Source organism: Podarcis tiliguerta (assembly GCF_965153285.1).
Source record: "Podarcis tiliguerta genome assembly, chromosome: 2".
Taxonomy (NCBI): Eukaryota; Metazoa; Chordata; class Lepidosauria; order Squamata; family Lacertidae; genus Podarcis; species Podarcis tiliguerta.
The window spans coordinates 40,625,630-40,652,799 of NC_139535.1; the positions used below are offsets into that span (position 1 = coordinate 40,625,630).

Sequence of the window (27,170 nt, forward strand, 5' to 3'; positions counted from 1 at the left end):
CGGAGTCATGAGTGCTTTAAAAACAAAAACAAAAAACAGCGATTCGAACGCGTTTTCTCCTGCAAAATAAGCGCAGTCTCCTTTTCCTCCCCCCGCCCACCCTCTCGGCTCCACTAACAAACATACTTACAGAGAGAAATTCCGAGCAGACTGAATCTAACTCCAAATGTTTGAAAAGTTTCTTTATGAGGCTGTAAAGGGGGGGGGGAGGGGAGATGATTGTTTGGAGGATGGAAATGCAGAAAAGAGTGAGCGAGGGAGAGGCGAAGGAGAGCGGAGAGAGAGAGAGAGAGAGAGAGAGAGGAGGCTTGGATAGAAGCTCTTACTCAGATGGCAAGCTCCACTTATTCTGGCCTTTTTTGTAACATCCCCAAAGCATCCTATGTCAGCTCTGGCGCCAGCTGGACTCAGTTCAGTAGACATGAACTAGGGGCGACGCGCAGGCTAAGAACCAGCCAATCAGCAGCCAGGCGCTCAGCCGAGCCTTGCGATTGGCCCCGGGAAATCCACATTCCCCTCATTTACTCCAAACAGCTAAAAAGCGCTGAACCCGCCAAAGACTCCCTCCCCCCTACCCCACGCGCCATTCCACTCCTCCATTGCTTTTTAGACTTTTGCTGCCCCCCACCTCTCCCATAACTTCTCGGTTCGCCCCATTCCAGCTTTCCCATTATTAAGCAAGCTCCTTATCTCTCAGAGATCGCGCTTTCTTCTTGTTGCAAAGTGTATACTTTACTCAGCGTAAAGCATGCTCCTTACCTAGGATTTGGGAATCTGCACGGCACTAAATAACATAGGGAGAAGGGGGGAGAGAGAAAAGTACTTAAAAGCAGAGTAGGCAGGGATGTGGGGTCACGAAATATGGTCAGCTTTAGGAAACCCACACCCTATTTTTCAAGGCCCAGAGTCCGGTTCCCCATTATTTTAAAACAAGGGCAACAATTGCCTGCATTTGTTTTGTTTTGTTCAAGCTGATTCAGTTGTAATTAGAGTAGTGTTAGGCGGGTTGGATCCCAGGCACATGCAGAGTAAACCAGAAGTACATCAAATAAAACTGAAGTGGCTGTTAATGTACCAGCGAATTCGAATCCAAACGTATTTAAAACCGGCAATGATTTTATTTCTAACTACATGCCTTTTTTCTTTCCGCTGTAGTTCAGTGTTTTGGTTCTATTATTACATAATTGTCATTTCACCATAACTGCAGTGCTCAGTCCATTCACTTCACAGTAGATCAGCCCCCTAAGCTGATTTAACTTCTTAGCAGTAAGTACATTCAGGATCGTAGTCGATGTGGTATTTTTCTCAGGCAGCTTGTTTTGTTCACCATTTAATAAATGAACAAAACCAATACCCAACTTGCATTTTTTTTTTGAAAAAAAAACAGAAATACGTTTCCCAAGTCACACTTTTAACATCAGTTTAAAATCTTCGTTTAAAATAGTAAATAATTTTAGTAGAAGTGAATTAATTATATTAATACTCAACAGGTATGGCAATTTGGAAATAATTCTGGGTAGAAGTATAATTTAGTGATAATATAGCTGCCAGATCATTACAATAGCCTCCTACCGCTCTGGATTTTCTTAAATCTGATATTTAGGTTAAAGCAAGAATACAAAAGCACTGGTTTTGCATGGAAGTCATGAGTCTTCCTAGGTAACCGCCTGAAAAATCCCGCCCAAACCAAGGCCATATTTAGAACCCTTGGGGTCCAATATAACTATTGGACATTTACAATTCTTTTCATTCCTTATGGGGCATTGAAACGATGTAACAGGACCAGCTCTCAATCATGTTCAAAATACTGATATGCTTTTAACTCTCTGAATGTAAACCACGACTATGCTACTGCTTGGGCTTTCAAAAACTTTTTAATAAACCGCTTTCTGTTAGTTTGAAGCCCCCGAAGCTTTCGAGCCTGCTGCCTGAAACAGCTCCTGCCACAGGCGATGTGGGTGGCTGGAGAGAACTAGCCGCTTGCTCAGCAACTCTCACTCCCCTTTTAAAACCCAGCAAAAAATAAAAATTGAAAAGGAAAATTATCCAATCACCCCCAGAAAACATTGATGGCAGACTGAAAGAACGCCCCCCTCACAAGCAAAAACATCTCTAAAAGGAAAGAAACCATCCAAATCAAGCCCACGATTTAGAAGACAAACTATTCAGTGGGTACATTCTTCCGTCCACCATTCCGCATTAATAAAAACAGCAGCAGCAACATTTCAAGGGACTTTGCTTTTGCACACGAGTTCTACGAGCGCTAGCTGCCTTCCCTTTCCTCAGATTAAGTGCGTTGTTGTTGTTGCCCATCGCCAGCATGACTAACCTTAAGAGTTTTAATATTCGCAATTTTTGCTAAAGACGCTGCTGCTCTTGTGGCTCGTTTCTTCCCTGCTCCGGATCAGAACTCTAAATCTTTCTTTCAAATCCAGCACACAGAGGAGCTTAATAAAACCTCTCCTCTCCCCTGCCACTATTTTAAATGTTGCCTTTTCTGCGGCGGTTTAATTGGGGACGAAGTGTGGGGTTGTTCCTGGATCCTTCCTAGCAGCGAAGGGAGCAAGGGCGCCCGACTGCCCAGGAGAGACTCCCCCGGATCATTTACTCGAGATCGGATTCCGCCTCCCTCCGTGCCTCGTTGTAACGAAGGTTAAAGCTGTGAATTCTTCGCCCTTAACTCGTTTCTCTCGACTCCTTCTTCCTTGAGCGAGCTGCGTGTCTCTAGTTTCTAGAAAACTCTCAATGTCATGGACGGCGTCTAGATAAGAGAGATATTCTTGCGGATTGCTCTCCTCCGAGCAGAATACTCTTAAATATAATCATGCCTTTTGTGCGGTAAAAGTTTTGATCTCCCTAAATCTGTTTTCAGGAGTAAGGCTATTTTCATAATAAGGTAATTTTTTTAAAAAAATGCTTACTATATAGATACTACCCCCTTTCTCCCTGTCAGCCTGCTTTTGAAGAGATATTTTCCCACCCCTCGCCGGATTTGAGACTCGCTCCCCAGCTTGTTTTAAATTGATGGACAGGTAAATGCCCCGTTGTTGCGGTGACACGCGCGCACGCCTGAGCATCGGTTCACTTGTGTCATTTGAGGCAGGCACCTGTGTCTCTGATCTGGGGGAGACACACACAACACACCAGAGAATGACCTGGCTGGTTGCAGGAAAACAAGCCAGCCCACTGCAATTGCCATAACTAGCCAAGCCTGGTGAAGGAATAAATGGAGGCGTTAGATTAGAAACACACTCACCAACTTTGTCTCCTCGAGTTCGCTACTCCACCAGGTTCCCGCCCCAGACCCCTCTTGCTGCTCTCGCAGGTAAAGAAGGAGGTTTATAGACAAGTGACGTCTCTCCAAATATTTGATGTGCGGGCGGGGGTGCAGATGACGGCATCGAAGATAGGGTGGGAACACCACACACACACACTCTTAGGGGTTTACCACCCCCCCTGCCCACGAATGCAGTCCCGACTCTCCCCCTACCCCGCTTCAGTTTGGTGCAGCGTGCCTACTCGGAAGTAAGCCCTCCCGACTCTGCTGCGCGCATTCTCGGCCTGCATTTCCTCCCGGAGCCTGAAGCCGAAGCGACCACGGGCTGTAGTTGCCGCCTGTGATTTCTGGCTCTTCGTTGCGCATTGCACAATCAGGCCAGGATCGCCGTCGGATTTAACCGACCAGATAAAGGAAGTTCTGAAAGCCAAGCTCGCCCCCTTCCCTCCGCCCTCCGGACCCCCCTAATACTATATTGCTGCCCTGTGTGATCCTTTCCACGACAGCCCCCCCCCCCCAGGTATGGATCGGGCGCACGCGTCCAAACTAGAGCGACCAGGAGAGATGGCGACTCCGGTTGCAGGGCAGGCAAGCGCCGTGCCTTAAACTTTCCTAAACTCCTGGCCAACCGCCGCGCCGAGGGCCAGGCTTGCAAAGCAGCCACCCTTCCTGCCCTTTTGCTCAACACCCAAGCGGTCTGCTTTCGCTCTGGTAGATTCTCACACTGTTATGCTGTCCTTCGACCTTCTTCCTTATTCGTTCCTCTGCACAGCAGCCCAGGACTACCAAGGCGCTTGCACGGATGCTAAGAGACCTCACCGATCCTCAACCCCTGACCTAGACCCTGCCCTTTCTGCAGAATGGGGGTGGGGAAGGATGGGAGATACGACGCGCTCCCGTAATTTAGCCATCAATTCTCTCCCTATTAGGACGGAAGGTACAGCAGCCTGTCCAGCCTGCATCAGTTCAGGAACAGCAGAGGCGTCATTTTCCTTCTCAGTTTTAAGGCGCAGTTAATGAGAAACTTTTCTACAAAGTCAAGGCACTTTCATCTCGGGGTCTTTAATAACGCGCACGCACACAAACGCGCAGGCTGACAATGGAACCCGCGAATGGGCATCCCGCCTCTTCTTTCCAGTCTCCTCAAACGATTATTCACCTCTAATGTCACTTTTTTTGAGGGGTGGAGGTTGGGCATGGGGGGAAAGGAGTATTTCTCAAAGACACCCAAAGACACTTCATTTATTTTTCTCTTTAGGCCCTTGCGTACTTTTTACCTTAGTCACGTAATACAGGTCAGCCCCCTTGGATGGATACAGTTAGGACAAATTTGGTCCTAAATTCACCTCAGATTCTTAGGTGAGAGAGGTTAGTGTCCGCAGTCCTAAAGCACGCTTACGCAGAGCCCACTGTGTTATCCTAGGTGCGCGGGAAACATTATAAACCCGTCTCGAAACGCCGTTTTGCCCCCCCCCCCCCCAACGCTGCTAAATCTATCTTATAGTATTTGGAAGGGATGGAAATAAAAGCAACCCCCTCTGGCTAATGTTCCCCGTCAACAAGGCAAGGCTGGTTTATTTCAAACGCCCAGAAGATCTTCCTTCCTTTGACACCCTGAGCTGTTCAGCTGTCACTGGGCATTAGCCCCTCTTGGAAACGACAAGCCCCCAAGGTAGAGTTGGGGGGGGGGAGAAACTCCCCCTTTCCCAAAATGGGCTCTGTGTCCCTGCAAAGAGATAGAGAAGTCTGCGGGAGAACGGAGCCAGCTACAAGCCCTTGCTAAGGACACCACCAAGGTTGAAGGAGCCTCTCCAGGTGTTCAGCAGCATGGGCTCTTCCGCCTCTGGTGGGGAGCGTCTCTTCCTCCAGGTGGACCCTTGCCTTTCAAGCCCCTGTTCTAAGGCTATAGGAACAAGTCAACAGGACTTTTCATTCACGGCGTTAATTCAGTCATCGCATTTTGAAGGTTCAGTCTCCAGCTACCTGCATCTTAGGAAAACTTTAGCCAAGAAGAACTTCAGATATGGGAGTTTTCCTTTCTTTTAAAGTACCTGGTTGTGAGGGTAGGGTGGCTGTTTGTTTAATTAACTAAAGTAATGGAACCAGATGTCCCTGTTCTCCCTTTCCACAAAGTATAATACTGTAACCAGTATATATATACACACAAACAGAGAGAGAGAGATTTAAAAATAAAAATAAAATCATGCCATTTAATGGAAGAATGGATGCAATCAACCAAATGTGAGTCAGAGGAAAGGAAAGACCTTCTTTCCAGTTCCAAAAGTGAAATTTACTGGGATGGAAAATGTAGGAGTGCCTCTGTGACTGACCCAGGTGCTATTATGTTCCAGGTGTTTGTTGTTGTTTTGCTTCTCCTGACACTTCCCGGGATCCGGGCCACAGAACAGAATAGATGATGGCACTTCAGTTGGCTGAGCATCTTGGAGGAATTGTGATCCACTTGTAAAGCCAGGTAGTGTAAGCATTGTTTGTGTGTGTCATTGTTGCTTGTGAAGGATCCCTATTTATAACGTGCAAGCAGTGTAGGTGAAACAGGAAGACAAATAAGAAAGTTCCCCAAAGTTTCAAGTGATAACATACCTATTTATTTTGCTAACAAAAAAGTGCAAGCTTCAGAGCTGCGCAGAACCCCCACCCACCCACCCACATTATTTTCTGTCAAAAGGTTCTGGGAAAGGTGCTGCGCTGCATGCATGCTTGATGCAATCAAAAATACCACCTGAACCACACCTGCCTTGTATAGGACCAGAATTCTAAATACACTTCTAGGTGCTCTTTCAAAAGAAGTAAAGGTAGCTTTGTTGGCCCATAATCTAAAATCCATATTAGGGCAATGCCCTTGCTAGGCCAACCAAAATGCTACACAAAACAATAAGCAAGCTTTCGGATGCTTCAGAACTCTTCATCAGGCTAAATGGCAAGAGTTCTGGGGGACAAGAAAGTCTGCACCTTGTTTTGTGACGTTCTGGTTAGCCTAATAAAGGGATGGCCCTAATAGGGATTTTTTGGAGCTGCAAAAGGAGGGAATTGGTGTTGCCACCAACTTATAAGACAATACTGCCACGTACACACACATTCCAGCCCAAGGAACTATATACCTTATGCGCCTTGTGAGGAGAGGGGGGAGATAAAAAATAATGAGCAGACTGTCATTCCTAGAGTGCTGGAGATATAAATTGAATTTCCAGCGTCAAAGCAAGACTTTGGTGTGTTCATGATCAAATTGCATCATCGCTCTTCGTGGGTTGTTGGCGGGCGCAAATGACAGCGCAGAGCGTGAATACCTGTTAGGGTGGGTTAGGGAGAAAGAGACGCGCTTGCAGCATCCTAGCTGGGGAGACAATTCCGCCTCCTCCTCACCTTACAGGCGAAGGAGGCTAGGCTGCAAGGGGAGCGAAATGGCACGGAGGTCAGATGCAGCACCCTCGGTGGGGATCTGGGTGGGTGGGTGGCTTCTCTGCCTCCTCTCCTTGCTCCCCCGCCCCATATGAAGGGGAAGGGGGAGGCCAGGCCACTTTCCTGAAGGGCGGGGGAGGGGAAGATTGACAGCCCGTAATTGGGCCAGCGGAGGCTCCTTCTCCCCAGCCAGGCGGGCCGTCGCCGAGACGCCGGGGCTCTGACGTCACCCGCCGCTGCCAAATTCGCCAGGAAATGAACTTTTTAATAATATACCCCAAAGGGGGTGGGCAGAACCCACCCTGCTCAGCCCCTCGTTGCCCCCCTCCAAGCCTCCGCGGGCTCTCCGGGGAGCTGGAGGCACCCTCCCGCGCCCCTCTCCTCCTCTCCCCCCGGCCCTCGCCTCCCTGTCACCTTCCGAGCCAGACAAAACAATTCCAGATTCCCAAACAAGGCGGGCGGGAAGGCGCAGCCCAGAGCCCTCTCTCCCCCTTCTCCTTCTCCCTGCTGCCCCCTCTTTGCGTCGGCTCCGGCGGGGATCCCATCCCAGCCCGTGGGCCCTGGAGGTTAGGACGATGCTCCCTTGCAATGCCCCCTTTTTCCGCCCTCCAGCTTGCTTCTCTCGCTCGTTTGGTCTTTGTTTTCTCCCGGATGCCTTCCCGGAGTCCTCGGCTTCCTCTTCAGCTTAGTTGCGAGGAGAGAGACGGGGAGAGAGAGACCCCCAGCCCACCCTCTTCCAAAGCAGGAGGGGAGCCATGGCGATCCGGGTAAGAAAGAGGAGAAGTGGGGGCAGCCGGCCCGGGCAGCACGGCTCCTCCCGCTCTGCTCCTGTGGCCGGAGGGTGGGCTGAGATGGTGGGCTTGTCAGGGAGCCAAGGCGGATCGACCCACCCACTGCCTTTGCCATTCTCCCCAGCACACACGCACCGCGAACAGACCCTGGCACAGCGAGACGTGAGCTCTGGGAGGCGCCCCACGTCCTTCAGGCTCAGTGTGCGCCCGGAGAGACGAGAGGTGACCGGGGCAAGCAGCCCATCTCCACCAGGAGTGTGCGCCACGATCAGGCCGGTCCCAGATGCTGCCGGCCTTTTCAGATCTTCAGCCCGCTTCATTTTTGTTTGCGTGGTTTTGTTTTCAAGAGAAGCCGCTGTTGCTCACCAAAACCTAAAGCCTTTCCTACACGCACACAGTGCGTGCGTAATCTAAACAATACAGCAGCAACCAGGAAGCGCGGGTTCTCCTCCGGCTCCTGTTTTCCTCCCCCAGGTAAAAATTCTGGGGAGGGAGGAGAAGCAGCAGCAGCAGCGAGAGATCCCTCCAAGCACAGAAGCAGCCCTGGAAGGCGGAGGGGACCTTCCCAAATCAAAGGAAGGTCAAGGGGTCGTGGGGGGTTCAGTGTCAAGCCAGCGCTAGAAAATATGATATTCCCCCAATATCGCGTTGTGAAGGGCTTCCGGCTCCACCAGGACTGGCAGCCGGGAGGGAGGGAGCGAGGGAGGGAGAAACCAGCTTGTCCCCCCCCGCGCCCTCGTTTGTGATCTGAACCTTTTCTCCTGTTCTAATATTAGCTTTGCCTTTACCACAACACGATATTTTAAAGTGACATGCACCATGCAGAATGATTTCACTCCCCAGCCCCAGTGACAAGAGGCGGAAAGAAAAGCTTCGATTTTGTTACTCGGGAATAAAGTTGGACACATTTTTGATTTACCTGAGAGCCTTCCCCGCCCCGCCTCCGCCCGCCCTGTCGAGGTTTCAGAGGGGTGTTGGGATGTGTGTGTGTAGATGGGGCATGTTTTTAATTAATAAATGAGCAAACATTTTCCAAATTTCCAAAATCCCAGAGGCCAGATCGAGACCCTCCACTGAGGCATTGTGGGATAAAAAGGTAATTTCATTGTTTGCGCCCCTAGATGCGCTCCTGTACCTCTCTGAAATGCTGGCATAAATGCGTGCATAATGATGCGCTGTGCGTTCAAACCACCGTTTTAAATATTGCCCTTTCCCGCACTCAGCAAAGCTGCGGGTGTTTCCCCCCTTTTTTCCGAGGGGGGTGTTAAGGGAAGCTGTTTGTTTTAGACAGGTGATAAAATCGCAGTTAACGAGCTGATAATTCGCCTTGTTTGTTTTAAAAGACAAATTGTAAAGATTAATCAAGCTGCTTGATTTATGGCGAGCGAGAGACCCTAAGGCTGCCCAGGAAACTCCCCTGAAGCCCCGCGTGTCAGGTTACCCTGCAGCCGGCTCCTGCCACTTCCCCACCGCGAGAGAGCCAGCCGGCCCACCGCCCGCGCCGAGGGAGCCTCGCCCCGCCGCGCATCCTTCGCAGGCCGAAAAGCGCGCAAAAACACTCGTTCAAAAACAGCGACGCGGCAACATTCCCAGCGGCCGCGTTCCTCCTCTCCACCTCCCCGTTACCATTCTTTCATGGCTTTTGCACAAAAGGCAACTTGCCTCCCCTTTCTCCTAAGATCCCCTGCATTATTATTAGTGCCTGCCACTAGCGTGGCTAAATTTGGGATTTTAGGAATGGCTTTTGTTTTGTGCTTTTGCCTTGCGCCTCGTCTCTTTTCCCTGCTTCGACTCAGCTCTCTAAATCTTTCTTTCAAATTCAGCACATAGAGGAGCCCACGCCACTGTTTTCAATGTTGCCTTTTCTGCGGCGGTTTAATTGGGGACGAAGTGTGGGGTTGTTCCTGGATCCTTCCTAGCAGCAAAGGGAGCAAGGGCGCCCGACTGCCCAGGAGAGACTCCCCCGGATCATTTACTCGAGATCGGATTCCGCCTCCCTCCGTGCCTCGTTGTAACGAGGGTGAAAACTGTGAATTCTTCGCCCTTAACTCATTTCTCTCGACTCCTTCTTCCTTGAGCGAGCAGCGCGTCTCCAGTTTCTTTAAAAAAAAAAGCAAAGCAAAAAAGCAACCCACTCCTCTAGCTAGCAACTCTATCTGCGCTTTCTGAGGTCGCGTTGCTATTAAATGCATCGCTGCAGCCGACTACTCCGAGTAAGGAAACGAAGGAGAGCAAGGCATGCGCGCGTGTGTGTGAGAGAGCGTGTATTGGGGCCTCTTATTTAATTAATTCACTCATCGGAACATCAACTAACCCGCACAAGGACCACGGGTGCAGCAGCTTAACTAATTTTCTGGGGCTGAGATTCAGCCCGCTTCACACGGCTGGTTAAACAACTATTCTGTCAATTTTATTAAAGTCCTCTCTGGAGAGAATCTGCTCGAAGGGGCAGCGGACTGCGGCGGCACTGCAGCAGCCAGCCGGCTCCAATCCCTGACAAATCTCTGCGTGGGCCGAAGAAGCAGCCTGCGCCGTCTCTCCCCGAGCCTCCCATTAGGATTTCGGGGGGCCATCGGTTGTTTAGTGGACTCTATGCGGGGAACGCCAGAATCAGAAAGGGAAGACAATTTTAAGACACCCCGCGTTCTTTTCCTTAAAGATGCACGTAATGGGATGCATTTTATACAACAGCAGCAGGTTCGAGACAGGCAGGGGGAACGCGGGTGGTTATATTTCGTCCCAGGAAAAGGCTGGCAGCTGCCTCCCACCAATGGACAGGGAGATATTAATCGAGTCAATGTATATAATTCGAGGACAGAGATCGCTCGAGCAAACTCGCTTCTTTCCTTTTTTTGTTTTGGTTCCCTTTTGTTTTTAAGTTGCAAAAGTTTTGGTCTAGGTAAATTCTTCCCTGGGATTAAAAACAACAACCCGCCTCCTTTTTAATATACTATAAATGCATTTCCGGTTAGGGAATGATGTACTGCTATAGATGCACATCTGCTCCCTTATCCCTCGCATTCAATTTTGCTTTTGACGGGAGATTCCCCAGATTTTACCCCGTGGTTTTATCTGAATGGACACGCGATGCCATCTCGCCGAGATGACTCCCACCATGTTTGCACTCGCAACACACACGCGCGCGCGCGCACAAAAGCAGCTGTTAATTGTGTCTTTCAAGGTAGGCAGGCACCTGTGCCAGTGATAAGAGCAGGGGGAGACCCCCATTGTGAACAGACATAACAAAGACTGTTTATTTACACGCGCTGCTCGTTTTCTCCCTCTCTCTCTCTCCTCACCCCAGACTGGGTTTCCACCCCTTCCTAATTTATCTTAGTTTAAGAGACTTTAAAAAAAGGAAATAAAAGGAAGGGAGCCATTCCTATAATCACCACGAGCTCTGACCCCAGAGAGCATTTGCCTGTGCTGGATATTCACCAGCAGCAGTTTCCTCCACGTCCACAATCGCCTCTAAATTCGCTGCTGCTTCTCTCCAGGACACTACGTGTCACTCCGTGGCTCCTCCTGAACCCAAACACTCCCCAACCTTTGCCACACAAGCTGACCGGGTCATCTCTCCGGCTCCGACACTTTCGAGTTTGATTTCATTCCAGTTATTTGCACCTCGCTGCAAATAAAAACAAGCGACCTCTCCTAACGCTCCCGCGCGCCCTTTCCGCAGAAGGCGGCTCACAGCACCCAAGGGTGCTGCCGCCACGTTTCTCCCTCGTAGCGGGAAACCCGAGCTGAGACCTGCCTCGCTTCTGCTGCCTTAGGATCTTCTACACGACGGGGCGGGTCACCCTCTGAACCGCCGTCTCTTCAGACCTTTTGTGTGGAGATCCGTACGGATCTCGACGGCAAACTCCGCAGGCGGCAGCGCTCAGCTCTCGCTGCCTTTTACGCACACGCCAAACTGGCCCTTTCCAGCCGCAACAGTCACCATTTCTCCCTTCCTCCCTGCCTGTATGTATCCAAGTCACCAGAGCAAAGTGGTACCGAGAGAAAGAGAGAGGGAGGGAGCGGCCAATATATATAACCTCTAATGAAAAGGCGGCTCCACATCCAGGGCAGCAGGCAGCGCTGGAGAAAGGAACGGGCTTCCTCGGGCCGCCGAAGCAAAAAAAGGGAAATCTAGAGCTACTCACCCAGCAGTGCCGAGCAAGGGTGGTCTCCCCGGACGCCGCATCCCAGACAGCTCCTCAGTGGCAGCAGGGGGTTGAAGGGAAAGATATTGGTGGCGGCCGGGAGGGGGCGGAGGAGCCGCGGGAGGAGGGGCAGCCAGGAGCAACGCTGGTCTGGGGAGGGGAGGGGGAGCCGCAGGCTGAGCCGACGGCCAGGCGGAGGAGGCTGCAGCAGCCCCAGCCCCGCTCAGCGCTCCAACAAGCTGGCTAAGACAGGTACAGAAATAGAAGCACGTACAAGTGGCGTCAAGCTCTCTCTCTCTCTCTCTCTCTCTCTCTCTCTCTCTCTCTCTCTCTCTCACACACACACACACACACACACACACACCCCGCTCTCTCGTCTTCCGGGTTAGCCGTCCAGGCAGGCAGGCACCCAGAGTTAGTCGCGCGCTGCAGCTGCAGGTAGCCAGAGAGCCAAAGAGCCTCTCGCCTCTCCAAAGGTCTCATCTGCTGCTGCTGCAAAGGACTAGCGCGGAAGGGCGGGCTGCTTTAGAGCGGGGACGGGGGGGGGGGGGACACACGCTGCACACCCCGTAGGATTTTTGTTTCGTTTTGTTTCCCCATCAATGCATTCCAGACTTTTTCTCCTCCCCCCTCCCTGTTCAGCCCAATCCTTTTGTACGTCTTCTCGGAAGTAAATCCCTCCGAGCGGAGCAGCTTGGGCGGGATGGCAGCAGCCAGGAAGGGCCCCCCTCCCTCGCGCGTGTTTACTCGGGAGTAAGCCTCGCTGCGCCCAGTGAGAGAGCGCCTTGGTTTGCAGTTGGAGGCGGGGGGGGGGCATTGGCAGTCCTCTCCTCCAGGGCTGGATCCGGGAATGTCCAGCACCATCTCTCTCTCTCTCTCTCTCTCTCTCTCTCTCTCTCTCTCTCTCTCCTCTCTCTCCGATTGCTGGCTCTTTGTTTCGTTGAGCCATCACGGGCTCATATTCGGACTTGGCCGGAGAGACTGACTGAAAACGGTGGGGGAAGTTCCGAAAGCAAACTCGGGGCCTCTTTCCCACCCCAGATGCTGCATCCCCCCCCACACACACCTCAGCCTCTCATGAGCCACATAGGTGGGGATCAGGCGCGCACATCTAGCTCCGGGTTGGGGTTATTGAGAATGGCAAGGAGTGAATCTGACTTGCAGGGCGAGCGAAGGGAAAAGCCAGCAGCGCCCAGCTGGGGCCAGAGAGCTCTCACGTCTGTCTATGGAGCCACCCCAAATTCCTCACTAGTCCCATTTCCGAGGGCACCCCGCTTCCTGCAGGTCGGCTTCCTGCTTCCTCACATTTCACGAGCTCTAGTGGGTTTTTTAAAAAAACGATTATTCATTTTCTTCTGTCCTCCCTTTTGTTTCTCTTCAAATACGGCCAAGGATACCAGTGCTTTTGAATGGGTGCTAACGGGGTTGTACAATTAAACTATCAACCACTTAACTACGAGGTCCGGTTAAGCTTCGTTAAAAACGACAACAACATATACATATACATATACATATACATACATGTATGTATGTATGTATGTATGTATATGTTGTGAAAGCCTCCTGAATTTCCAAGTCCTCGTTGCCTCCCACCATTTCCTTCAATCTGTTAATTTGTACTGGATATTCTCCCCTTTTTGAACCTGCTTCTCGTTTCACCTTCCTATTCTTCTCTCTTTTCCCCTTTCAAATCCTGACCACCAGATGCACCTGACACTCAGCCTGCAAATACATTTTATTAACCTGCAATTTGTCAGCCACTAAGCACCAGCCACCCGCCCCTCTCCCCGCAACCCATCTCCTCTGTCCGCCCCTCCGCCGCTTCGCCAGCTCCCCGCTTCATTCCACACCAGTTAGAATCGAAAAATAGTTTTACAAATATCACTTTGCAAAACAAAACAAGAAAAGAAAAGAAAAGGCGAGGTTGGCTTGAACTCAGACCCACATACCTCGGGGTTCATAAAGGGTTGTGCAATGCCCCCTTGAAAGAGCACTTGCAACCTAGGAGGGATCGATGTCCTGAATTAATATTTTTAAATACGTGTTGACATCGGTTCAGCGGTGCCCGCCCGCTTTCCTTTCCCACGCAAAGCCCCGGACTCGTTTCTCCAAGAGAAAAACGCTTCGGGGCGGAGGCTGTAAAAGAGAGCCAAGCGGGAGGCGGAAATTTGGTCCGTTTCAGAAACAGGCCACGAGTGTTTTGCAAAATGGGATCCTGCCATTTTGCAGCATGGAGATGCATCATTTGTCCAGAGGACTATTCATCAAAGTGAATTCATGGATCCTCTGGGGAGCGAGAAATGGGCGGGTCGTTTTCTTTTCTTCTTTTAAAATGTCTTGCTTTAAGATACCGTAGATGGGCCCAGAGACAACCTTTCCTGGGTTATATAAAAGATGCCAGAAATAAATGAGCCGGCACAGCCCCCGTGCCTGATACTGGGAGGTGAGCCGCACTCTTTCAACGGGACTTACTCCCTAGTAAGTGCGTGTAGGACTTGCATCCGTAAATGAGGAAGGGATTCTGCTCCAGTCTGCGTACAAATGTTAGTTGCTGCTAAAGGAGAGTAGACGCAGGGTTGCCCTTTATGAGTAATTTGTGGGATGCAGCCAAATTGGTAAGACTTAGAAATTGTCAGCTAACACAGGAAGGAAAATAATAGTAATAATACATTCTGCTCAATGGTGCTTTCATTATTATTATTATAATTATTCTCATCATCATCGCTATTTGAATGCATACAATTTGAGTCGGTTTGTTATATGCGTTTAGTGCGTTATAGTTAATTTATTTTAAATAGACATTTTGTCTGTGTAGTCAGCTTGTAAGTGGGTTTTCTTTTTAACTACACTTGAGAGGAAAGTTGTTATTTTAATATTTATTTATGTTAAAGATGTATACGCTAACTATTTGGCTAGCCACACACACGCACGTGTGATGCCTGGAGTCTCACATCCGTCTCATAGGAAATGGCTATTTACAGACACGGAGACACACAAACACACCCTCAGCCTTAGGATTGATATATAGGTTACTCTCCGCTTAGCTTCTTCTCGTCTTACGGACCAAACCTGCTCCAACCACAGCCTTCCCTTCTCCCTGCTGAAATCCTCTCCAAGGGACCCAACTCCTGTATTGCGCTGGCGGGGGATTCGCCGCGACTTTGAATCCCGACAACGGAGGAAGGTGAGGGTAGTGTGCAGAAGGAAGAAGAGGAGGAAGCGTCGGTGAGAGAAGAAAGAATTATTTTTAAAGCTGACCCCAGCAGAAAAAAATAAAAAGAAACAAAAAAGGGGGGAGGGGTGGGATTGGGGGGGGGGGGGAGGAATCGGGAAGAGGCTGGTCGCCTAGAGTTGGATAGTTCTAAAACATGCAAAGCTGTGCAAATCTTCTGCACGGGACCGGGACTGAGAAAGCTCCCTGGGCAAGCAGGTGCAGAAAGACCAGAAACAGGAGAGGGTGGGGGGAAATCCTCGGAACTGCGGGGGTTTCCAGGGAAGAAGAAAAAACCCTCAACCCCCCTTCAAAAGAACCCCGTCCTCTTAAAACACGCACACAAATCTCAGAACAATAGGTTGGGGGAAAGTGTGCCCGCGCGCGTGTGATTGTGGAGGAGGGAGGGAAGAGATGAAACAGGGAAGGGGGTATTTTATTTTTTAAAACTTTCTTTTTCCCCCTCCACTTCTCTCTTTGCTGATTTTTCTCTCTCTCCTCCCCCCGCCCCAAGTGGGAAGGTCGAGTTTGTGTGTGTGTGTGTGTTTTTTATAATGCACAAACATACACGGCCTCATAAGATTGGTTTCTGAAAGGACTCGTCGCCCTGCGATGCCTTCTGGCTGTTTTCTGTTCTTTGGCCCGTGACAAATAAAATAGAATAAAACAAATCCTTGCGCCCCTCTCCCATCGGAGGGGTGGCTCCGTGGGCTGAGAAGAGCGTGTTTTGCTTTCCAGAACTCCCTAGTAAAATTCTCTTGTGCACCTATAAGGAAAGAGGATCTTTTTTTCTCCCCTTCCTGTTAGAAGGGTCTTCAGCCTGTAAAATGCGCTTCGGTTTCTGGACAGAAGCGACATTTTATTTCCCCTATGATTTTAAGACGCTGTTAATTAGAAACTCATTTCAAGCCGCTCCATAAAGCCAAAAGCACTTTCATCTGGGTGTCTTTCATCAGGCACACTTAACAGCACAAACTACACGATGGCCGGGAGTCCCAGCCCATAATTCCACCTTCCCTGAATCGTGCTCGTGTCTAAAAATCGCTATTTTTAGCAGAAGAAAAGTATTTACTTCTCGCAGGTAATAACAGCAAGTCTGTTTTCTAGAGAGCTCTTAGCCACTTATTTTTCTTTTCTTTTTAATGCAGCACCTTTGTCCCTTATTTAATATAGATTCCATATACGTATTACACCAACGTGCTCATATTTATACAGGTAAGAAAATGTGTCCTATAACATAGAGGTTCTTGCATGTAGCCCGTGCTTTGGTAGCATAAGCCAACCTGGCTGATCTGCCCTCCCCCCACTCCCGCATCCCAAACGACGTCTGATTAAAAACCCCTTTTAAAATCACAGCCCCGGGACTTGTTTGTTTATTTGTTTTCCGAAAGGGTTGGCAAAAAGCGCGCCACTGAATGCCCCTTTCAAGCAAAGAAAAAAGGCTGGCTTTATTCCGCTTACTCGGCGACAACTCTTTCTCTCGGGCCCCCGGAGCTGCTTAGCTCGTTGTCACCGGGCATTAGCCCCTCTTGAAAAAGACAAGTCCCCAGGGTGGAGTCGGGGGAAGCCGGTGTCCATCTCCGCCCGCCCCCCCGCGCCCAACAGTGTCCTCTGCTTTCCTCCCAAGTGTGCATGGCAGGAACAAAGAAGCGCGCCCCCCTCCCCACCACCCCACACCAGGTGCCCCTCCAGGTGGCCTCCAGGGGGGCATCTCTGCCGCCAGCTGACCCCAAGCCCCTCTCCCTGTGCTGCCCAACTCGGAGTGGGTCAGCCCGGAACCCCTCCGGCATCGCTTAGACCAAGTCAGTGCTGTCTGCACTGGTCGGCAGCGTCTCCCCGGGATTTCAGGCAGGCAGGGAGGCCCTCCTAGCTCCAGGATTCAGCCTGGCCCCTTCTGCATGCCAAGCAGGTGCTTCGCTACTGAGATGCAGCCCTCCTCCCTGCGCGCCATCCAGTGTTTCATCTCTCTCTCTCATTTCCTCTTTTTCGTTGTTGGCCTTGGCATCACGCGCTTACCTTTGCTCTCTTCCGAGGTGCTTCCTCTCCGCGCGCTCCTGTAGCCCTTTCCTTTCTCCTTCTCGGGATTGTGTGGGTTCCCCACCACCACCACCCAGTCTCTTTCTGTCTGTCTGTCTCTCTCTTGCCTTTCACCCCCCACACTTTCTCTGCCGTTGGGGTGGGTGGAGGAGAGCAGCTTTAACCGAGGCTCCCTTCCCGAGGAGGACTTGGGCTCCGCAGCTGGCACATCTGGATTCGCTGAGAGAGACAGGCGGAGAGAGCGCGCGCAAAGAGCGACGACGACGACGACCACCCTTTCGCCTCTGCCCCGGCGCTCCCCTCGGCGGATCTGAATAAAGAAGGAGCGCCAGGGGGCAAGGAGCGGCTGATGAATGGGCAGGAGGCAAGGCGAGCGAGATCGGGTGCCAGGAATTGGGGTGGGTGTGGGGAGGAGGGGGGGGGAGAGAGAAGTCAGCTCAAAACCTGGCAGCGCATTTCTCTCCTCCTCCGGCTTCCCCCTCCGCTCCTCCTCCCGCGCTCAGAGATGGCACGGCGAGCCCGTGCGCGCGTCCTCTGCGCGCATTTATGTACATAATCAGCCAGCTCGGCCCCTCGCCTTCATTTGCATCATTACAATATCTGTACAAGCGCCTCGCATTGTCTGCGGCTTGCACCTTTTGTTGCCTTCCCTGTCACAGGCGACGCGACTTGACTTTCATATTTCCCAATGAACTGATATTATTCCAGAGACGCGCACCCGCCGCCGTCGCCACCTCTCTGCACGCCCCCCCCCCAACCCACTCCGGGGCGCAGGGAGTCGCACAAAAGAAAGTCTCCCCGTCCCAAGGAAGAGGGGCCGGAGGGGGGGTCGGAGCTCAAAAGTCTGTAGGCCCCCGCAAAAAAGCCACCAACATCCCCAGCCCATCACCCCCATTCCGGACCTCTTTTAAAAATTATTCCTATTGATTTAAACCGGGGGTGGGTGCGGGGAGGAGCGGGGTTGCCAACCTCCCTCCCCGCACTTCTCAGCTCCTTGGCCTTACGTGGGCTGGGGAGAAAAGTCTTCGATTGAACTCTCTCACCTGTTTTATCACGTTGTCTTCTCTCTCTGCCCCCCCCCATCGCCCATCGCCCAAGCTTTTGGTCCTAACTTCTTCTGAACTGGACTTCATAGACCTAGCTGGGAAAGTGTTTGTGTCTAGGTGTGTGAGAGCGCGCAGGGACGCTTGGTAAAGGCAGCGAGAGCCGCCCTTCAGCCATTGTTGCAGGAAGAGGAAAGGAAGAAAAGATCTTGAAATTCATAAATTCTTGGCCCATTAGGCTAGTCAGCCGGAACTAATAGGTTGGGAAATGGTTGGAAGTCAAAGACGCCACCGCTTTTAAGGGCTGGCGAAATCGTGAGCTTTTTATTTCCTTGTTTGGCCTACAAATATCTTGGGCTAGCTAGGGATCTTCTTCTGGTTTGTGGGCTTGTTTGTTTGTTTGTTGTTCCACATTTACTAGCTAACACACACACACACACACACACACACACACACTCCTCCATCACCTTGCCAGATCGCAGCCAATCAAATAATTTGTTTTGTCCCTTTCGCAAAAAAGGGCACTTCTTTTCTTCGCGTGGCAGAGGATCAGGTGGAAAACAAGCGCATGAGGGATGGACAAAGCAAAAGGAGTGTGTGTGAGTGAGTGTGTGTGAACAACAACTTGAAGCAGCCATAAGAAAAAGTCAAATGCCGAACAGCCCAGTCCTTTCCTGGCCCTGTTTCTTCGGTGACCACGGTGCGATTGACGACCGGCTGTATAGCCTGCAGTCTTAACTCCCCTTTCTTTCAATGGGGCTTAAGGGACGACGCCTTGGATGTCTCGGGTTGGCGTCTACGTTCTCGAATCTGAGGTCCCCCACAAGTTAAAAACCGCCGCCAGCGCCGCTTAATATTTTTATACTCGTAGTAAGGAACAGGAAAACTTCACATGTATGGTAAAAGGCGAGAGTGTGTGTGTGTGTAAGAGTTTCAATGGAAAAGAATTATCATCATAATGGTATGTGGGATACACACACACACACACACACACACACACACACTCACGCACACCCCAGAGCAATAGCAAGGAGAAGGGGGTGGAATCCTATTTTGCTGGCATTTTCTGTCTGTCTTTGTGATATGGTTCAGGAGGGGAAAGGGCCCCTTGATATGCTGCAGATAATTCTTATCAGTCCGAAGCAGCCCATTGCCAAAGTAACTGGTTTAATTACCCTCCTGTATCACTCTTCATTCTAGGAGATGAGATACATAACTAGATTTATTCAAGTATGTTTTAAATCTCCCTCCCTCCCCCTCCCCCCCGCCATGTTTTTTTGCGGTTCCAGGTACAGTACTGGGAATCTGAGGGATGGAAAGAACAGCAAATGCTCTCCACTGAACAAACTGGTGTGAAATGGAATCACTTGCAAAGCTTGGGCGGGGAAAGGGTTAAGTCGGACGTGTGTGTTGCCAATTCATAGAGGGGCTGGAGCCTGGAGACCTTGCGGGGAGATTCAGTGGCTTATGGGGGGTGGGTTAATGTACTAATACCCTGCTGTTATTGATATTCTGCCCCATCGTAATAGTCTGTACTTTCTGAGCGGTATGGAAGTTTATAGGGGTCAGTAAACACACACACACACACACACACACACACACACACACACACACACAACCTTGTTGTTGTTTAGTCGTTCAGTCGTGTCCGACTCTTCGTGACCCCATGGACCAGAGCACGCCAGGCACTTCTGTCTTCCACTGCCACCCGCAGTTTGGTCAGATTCATGTTTGTAGCTTCGAGAACACTGTCTAACCAACACACAACCTTACTCCTCAAAATTCAACAATCGCCCAACTTTCCATGCCGCCCCTGTCTTCCCTCCGCCCGCATTTCCATCCCCACCCGCCACGATTCTCCCACGATTATGAAATGATGGTGTTTCGCTCTCTCTAGGCTGCCCTGGTTAGATTTCCTACTGAAGATGTAGTCTCTAAACTATGAAAAGAAAAAGAGAGAGAAGAAGACGTGGGGTATTGGAAAGGGGAATAGAAAAGAAACCCCCCACCTCTTTCTCCCTCTCCTCGCGCGTTAACAATCTTATTCTACATATGAAAACATGATAAACATTAAGTTGCTTAATGATGATAATGATGATGATAATGCTGCCAGGTTTTTTATTATTATTATGGGCAGGCCAATATTTTCGAAACTGATTTTTAAAAATGTATTTGTGTAAGAGTGTGTGTGTGTGTGTATTCCCAAAGCCTGGAGACTCTGGGCTCCGCAGCTCCCGAGGTTCTCTCCCTTATTATTACTATCCAGGAGTAATTTTTCATCTCTGCTAGCTAATCTTTGTTCCTTGTGAAGATAATGAATAGTCCAATCCTTATCTCCTGGGCTCCTGGAGGCTGCAGGAGAATGGGGTTGAACAGGGTTGAAAATTGGTTCCAAAGTGCTGCTGAATAAATGCTGTTCCTTATCTCTCGCTTCCAGATTATCGGGACCCTTTCAAAACTCGCACAACAAATACAGCCACCGCATCTAATGCATCATTTACCAGAGCAGATCCCCGCGCGTTTGATCGGCAGATAGGCAAAAAAAAAAGGGGGGGGGTTGAGAAAAAGAGAGAGAAAAATAAGGAGGTGGGGGTGCAGCGGGAATAAGCAACAGCCAAAAATAAAAAAAATCTCAGGGTGGATGCCTGATTCCCCCCCCCCCATCGCATTCACGAACGGTGCCTCTTTTTCAAAGAAGCGCGCGTGTGCGCGTATTCCGCGGGACAGCGCGTGCACACGTGCGGAGTGGCATTGCGGGGATCCTGCCGTGGAGACGCGCCATGTGAGGCTGACAGTTTCAGCCGCCTTCTGCATCGGATTCTCCTCCTCGTTGCGCTCCGGAGGGGATAGCCACGTATATTTATTTATATTATATACATATATCTCGTCTTAACTGCTATGGGTTCCTGGGCTGGATGAGGCGAGGCCGACAGGCATTTTTTTTTTCAGAGAACGAAAGGAGGAAGATGAGGGATTTTTTATCTTTATTTTTTGTAAAGCAGAATTTTTTTTTAAAAAAAAAAACACAAAACCACACACCGAACTGCCCCCAAGACCCGTAAGGTCGATCTTCTTAGGAAACCTCGCCAGGAAATATTGATCTGGACCGCTCCTGGGTGTTCATAGAAATCCGAGCAGTGATGGATCGCCTGGGGAGAGGAGGCGTTTGCTGCTTGCCGGGTCACGCAGGGAAAGGGGGAAGGAAAAAAAGACCGGGGGGGGGGGAATAAATAGATCCTGCACTCTTTGCAAGGGACTGCTCGGCTCCTGGTCAGCAGCCAGACGGTGCCCGGTGGGGGGGGGGGGGTCTGCCCGGCCAGAGATTTGGGGACGGGACGCCAGGAAGCTCCACAAAGCGCACAGAGCCTTTTCTTTTTGGCCTTCAGCAGTGTATAGGTACCGGCTCCCTGGGTGCTCGAGCACCCACAAAATTCCCCATGAAGGGTCTGGGCACCCACACATTTTGGCGCCAAAGCCATGCACGCTGCATTGGCACCCAAGGAGACAGCCTTACTAATCCTCGACTCTGCTGTGGGTCACCTTCTACCCCCACCTTAAGCCAGTGGCGTAGCGTGGGGGGTGCAAGGGGGGGCCGGCCGCACCGGGCGCAACATCTGGGGGTTAGGGTTAGGGGGCGCAAATCCACGGGTTAGGGGGCGCAAATCCACAGGTTAGGGGGTGCAAATTACTTGCCTTGCCCCGGGTGCTGACAACCCACGCTACGCCACTGCTTAAGCCTCTTCTTCTCTTCACCTCTTCTTGTCCGAGTTGGCAGAGAACCCCCAAATTTATCCATAGCCGCCGTCCCCGTCATTCTGGAAGCAGAAGAGTTCACCACCCCCACCCCGGGCTGCTTAGCTGATGGGATCTGATGAGCCCCCGGGAAGGAAAAGCTAGCAAGCCCTTGAGAATCCCAATTCGCAGGAGGCGGGTGCGGATACCAAACCCGTGGCAAGCCCCTTTCTGGTTTCATACAGGCGCAGGGCGAAGAGCAGGTTTGGTAGCGGGAGGGGAAGAGGTCTGCAGGTTGGGGAGATCTCCCAGGAAGGGGTCACTCGATCCCTTTCCAGCTCACTCTTTCGCAGACGCCACTTGGGGAGCTGGGGGTCGAAAGCCGTTCCCGCTTGATCTCTCAAGGCTCCCTCTCTTTGCTGGGACCTGCGGAGCTAGCTTTGCATCAGGATTAACCCTGGCGCCGGACCAAGAGTCAGACCTGGGCGACAGGAAGGAACCCTGCTTGGCTTTCCTCACTTTTCATTATCCCCGTTGTTTTTTTATTTGCTTTCAATGTTTTGGTCTTTTAACAGAGGGGAGCGTTGCACATATTGTGCATCTGATTCCTCTTGCCCAGTTTCCTTCGCTGCTCTTTCTCTCCCAATGGTGGAAGGCAAGCTATTCATTGCACGAGATCTGTTGTTGCAGCATGCTGGGCTTTCGATGCTTCCTGGCTCTTTTCACTCAGGCTCCCGGTTCAGCCCAACAAGCAATATTATATTCCTTGTATACTAGCTATGTCGAAATGTGTATAGATTGGAGGCCTAGCATCTTTACTTGCACGTTGTTGCTCCTGAGCAAAGAAACAGAAGATTCCTTTAAGGTTGAATGGAGTTCAACCTAGAACCTAGAAGTTTCAGTAAGCCATGTTTAAAGTTGGAGGTTCATCACTGCTCTTCACAAATCAGGGATGGATGGACCCGGATTTTGCTTGTCCCTTCTACACAGCCACGATTTTAGAGGAAAGGTGAAGATTATGGCACCCCTTGCGTCTTCTGGAGAGAGACGCTTTATGCCAAACCCCACACCCCCCCCAAGAATGTGTCACTATTTGGATCAGCTTGATCTGGTGCTTACAAGAAGAAAAAAGAAAAGAGAAAGAGGAAGGGAGAGAAAGAAAAGCTAAGCTGTAATACGGAACATTGGCGCTGAAAAATATTCCCATAGATGTTTTCTTCCTCCATTTCCCAGCAAAGCTCAAGCACACACAAATGCATCAAGGCCGGATAAAAGTGTTATGCAAATAATACCACTGGCAAGTTCAAAGATAGGGAAGGAGAGGTGTAAAATCAGTCCATTGTAGATCTTAACCCTCCTCCCAACCCCAAAAGAAATCAAGAAAGGCTTTAGTTTTATTTTAAATAGTGGGGCTGGCTTGCTGTGGCATCTTTCTTTACTTTAGTTACAGAGAAGCACAAAACTTCAGGGGGAATTGGAGTAAAATTGCAACAGCTAAAAAAAAAAAGGAGGTTGGGAGGGGGAAGCCAACTGCACACTTCTGCCTCTATTAAAGAGGTTTTCTTTTTTCTTTTTTGCAAATGTTCAACTTGTACTTTTTTTTTACAGCTACATTCACAGTTGTTCCCTCTAAAAATGGACCTGTGTTCGTTTATTAATAACCTAAACATTACGTATTAAAGACCTATGAGTGACACAGGATGACAAAAAGCTGTATTTTTCCAATATACACAAGCGCACATTTAATAACCTTCTATTGCATCTCAGCTAGGCCTTCTCCCTGATGGTTCCCATGGCAACTGAGATAAAAAAGCAGCCATTTTCCATATCTCTATGAAAGTCTATTATATTGCAGGATTAGTTCATCTTCTGCTAAGGTCAAACACAAAGTCATACAACCTGAAATATTTAGAATCCATGTACATTCATTTTTTGTAATGCCCTTTCATTTCCCACAAAAGAGTGGGCTCCCTGGAGGTTTTATTCCCCAGAAAATGCAAAGCAAAGCATTAAAAAATCATGATTAGCAGCTGATGAAAAGTTCAATTTTTCTTTTTTCTTTTTCCTTAAAAAAAAAAACTATTGTTACACAGGTAGTGCATTACCCATTTATCTCTATCAACAGCAATGATTTCTAGTGATATTGAACATATAATTGGTTTCAGTTTGATTTCCTGGTGGGGAGCGCCACCTACTGGTCAGTCTTGGAAAAGATACTGGCGTTTTCCAAAACATGGGGTTTGTTTGGGATGGGTTTTCATTTGTTTGTTGTTTTGTTTTAGTTTTAATATGGAGCTATGATAACAAAGGTAATCTGGGGTAAAGGTAAAGGGACCCCTGACCATTAGGTCCAGTTGTGACTGACTCTGGGGTTGCGGCGCTCATCTCGCTTTATTGGCCAAGGGAGCCGGTGTACAGCTTCCGGGTCATGTGGCCAGCATGACTAAGCCGCTTCTGGCGAACCAGAGCAGCGCACGGAATCACCGTTTACCTTCCCACCAGAGCGGTACCTATTTATCTACTTGCACTTTGACATGCTTTTGAACTGCCAGGTTGGCAGGAGCAGGGACCGAGCAACGGGAGCTCACCCCGTCACGGGGATTCGAACTGCCGACCTTCTGATCGGCAAGTCCTAGGCTCTGTGGTTTAACCCACAGCACCACCCGAGCTGCAATTTACTCACTTGCAAAAAGACAACAAACGATGACAGCAAGTTGATGCCGAAACATCACTTGCTTGCGGAAGCTCGATGGAAGTGAGCTCCGCAAATGTGGCTCTGCAGTCTTGGTTTGAAAGATGAGCTATGTGGCATCTTTGTATCCTTAAAGCAGAGGTTTTCAAAGTTTTTGAGTCCACGGCTCCCTTGACCAACTGCATTCTTTCTGCGGCACCCCCTGGGGCTCAGGAGCACAGTTGTGTCACCCCTTGCCTGCAGAGCTGGCAGCCTCTCGCCATTTTTTGAACACCTTCCCTTGTGGAGTCTTACTTCATCCTCCCCTATGCTTCCCTCTCCTTGGGAGTCCTCTGGGCAGCCGCAGCTGCTGCCTCGGTCTCTGAGCTGCTTCTCCTGCCCCACAGGGGCCTGGGACTTGTCTGTCCATTCCCAACAGCAAGGGCTGGTGGACTGTCTGGCTGGGCTCCCTGGCCTGATTGCTCCAAGGCCACCTCAGCTCCTGGCAACCAGCAACCCCTGGCCAGCCCCAGAGGCACCATTCACCTGGGGAGCTTGTAGCCAGGGCTCCTGCAACAAGCAGCTGTGCAAGCCTTTGGGAGGCAGAGATGCAAGAGGGCATCAGAGGAGGGAGGGAAGGAACAAGGGACAGAGGCCAGTGTTGCCTGTGGTACCCCTGACCTTCCTTCAAAGCACCCCAGAGTGCCATGAGACACTGGATGACAACCACTGCCTCAAAGGGGTCTTAGTTTTCAGAGCCTGCCTTAGCAGGCAGATTTTGGGTGCTGTTAAACGCAACGGGTACAGACACAGAAGAGCCCCACCGGAGCATAGAATCGTAGAACTACAGAGTTGGAAGGTCTCCAGAGGGTCATCTGGTCCAACCCCCTATGATGCAGAAAGATCAAAGTACTATTTGGTCCATCAGAACCACCACATGGTTTCCTACAGTGGCCAATCAGATAGCACCAAACCACATTTGGCCCTTTATTGCCCTTTGGAGAGGTCTGTTTGGAGCTATCCTATTTTGCTTTCACAGCACTAAATTTAAATTGGTGCCATCAGGAAACTTGACCCCCTCACTGCTCACCCTTATTTCCAGACCCCTTATGAATAAATGTAAAAGCATTGGGGGACCCTATTGATTCTACTCCATCATGTGAACCTATCCTGTTTGCTCTCCTTTAAGCAGTTTCCACCAGTCCATAAGAGGGCTTCTCTTATCTCATGACAGCTATACTTGCACAGGAATCTTTGAAGCAGGACTTCAGAAGGGGTTTCAAGTGTCTCATAAACATTGACTACTGGATCACCCCAATCCAGTAGCCAATCCCAACTGGCTTGATGTGTAATGAGTGATTGAGTGGACTGGTGCCCAGATAAGAGCTCAAGAGTGAAGGGGCTGGGATGGTACATTCCTGCTAAAGAAATATCATTTCTCCTAATCCATAGATGCTTCTACTGGGTGCGTAGGGTGCATGCATGGGTGGAATTATCTCTACAGAACTTACTGAACAACAGGTTAGTGCTGCTGGCTGTTGGTTGTTGAGATGGACTTACTTGGAAGGAGAGGCTGAATGCTAAAAGAAAAGAGGGTTCTATGTGAACACAACTGCAGAACCTTTCTGGTCAAGGATGTGATGCAGTAATTCAGGGCATCTGATCTCCACAAGTCTCAGGGCCCATAGTAGCTTCTGTGTATATTTCAGCCTTTGATTTGTAGCACTATTGTTCCAAGGGCTCAGGATGTAGATGTTTAAAACACAGTACTTGGATGAATAATAAAACTGAACTCTGATTGATTGATTGATTGATGTCACAATACGTATTTGAAATATTTACATATTCATTCTATTTGTAAATTCACATTTCCCCATTTCATTATGTACATTTAGTCATTTCTTATTTGCTTCTTATTTCTTGCCCTGTGTCTTCCCTCCACCCATGTGTGACTTCCTTGTTTTTATTTTATAACTTTATTATTGTGATTGTATTTTTGTATCTTAATTAAACATACATTCTTGTATATCTGTTTAACTTAACTTTGTGAAATCAATCTATACATATCAATAAATTTTTGTTGGAGCATCTTTTGGTCATGTATTCTTCTACAGACTTCCATTCCTGTTTGAGATTTTGGTTAGATTGCATTTTTGCTAATTCAATCATTAAAAAAAAATTTATGTTGCCAATCTGTCACTGATGGTACTTCTTCTGATTTCTAATTTTTAGCAACCAATAACCTTGCGGCGGCCATTATATATAAAAAAAAGTCTCTTCATGAACTCTCATCATACTACCCTGTTCCTGGCCATCAAAGTCTTATACCACATTCAGGAAGTGCTCAGATAATAGCAATTCTCAGTGGGAAGGAATTCCGCAGATCAGTGGCATTCTTCTGCCCAGGGAAAAGCTTACAAGTCCTGTGTTGGTCCATTATTTGCAAAGCAGCTACAGGTACTCTCAGGTTTAGGGGGGGCAGTTGACCATTTCGCCCTTCTCTTGACAGCCATCGGTCCACTCAAAATTGCTACTCTAAGGCTGATTCCAGCCAGCAGGTAGAAAAATGCTGCGTCCCCACACCATCTCCTTCAGCTTGAGTGGGATGATATTGACAGAACAATCTGCTTCCCCCAACTTAAGTCGCATGTGCCCCCAAGCACATTTTTCATTCACCCTGGAGTTTTTAAAAAGTCAATGGAGAAAAGGGAAGCAGCAGGAGAATGGAGAGGGGAAGTGACTGGCAGGGCACTTCTCTCTCTCTTTCTGATAGAATCAGAGAATTGTAGATGCAATGCCATTCACCGGGGGAACAACCGCAGGAAAGGTTTATTGGCCTCATG

At 49.7% G+C, this 27,170-nt stretch overlaps 1 long non-coding RNA gene across 7 annotated transcripts in view; it reads left to right on the forward strand.

The window, feature by feature from the left end:
* Positions 1 to 27,170, forward strand: part of LOC310667240 — a 45,346-nt gene that overhangs the window by 2,700 nt on the left and 15,476 nt on the right. For 3 of the 7 annotated variants that reach the window (XR_014506224.1, XR_014506226.1, XR_014506230.1), the window contains 2 exons: positions 5,629 to 5,750; positions 25,780 to 26,408. This is a non-coding gene — a long non-coding RNA (uncharacterized lncRNA). Of the gene's footprint in view, positions 1 to 5,628; positions 5,751 to 25,779; positions 26,520 to 27,170 lie in introns of those variants that run through there. The other 4 variants (XR_014506227.1, XR_014506229.1, XR_014506225.1 and 1 more) reach the window with 3 other exon arrangements.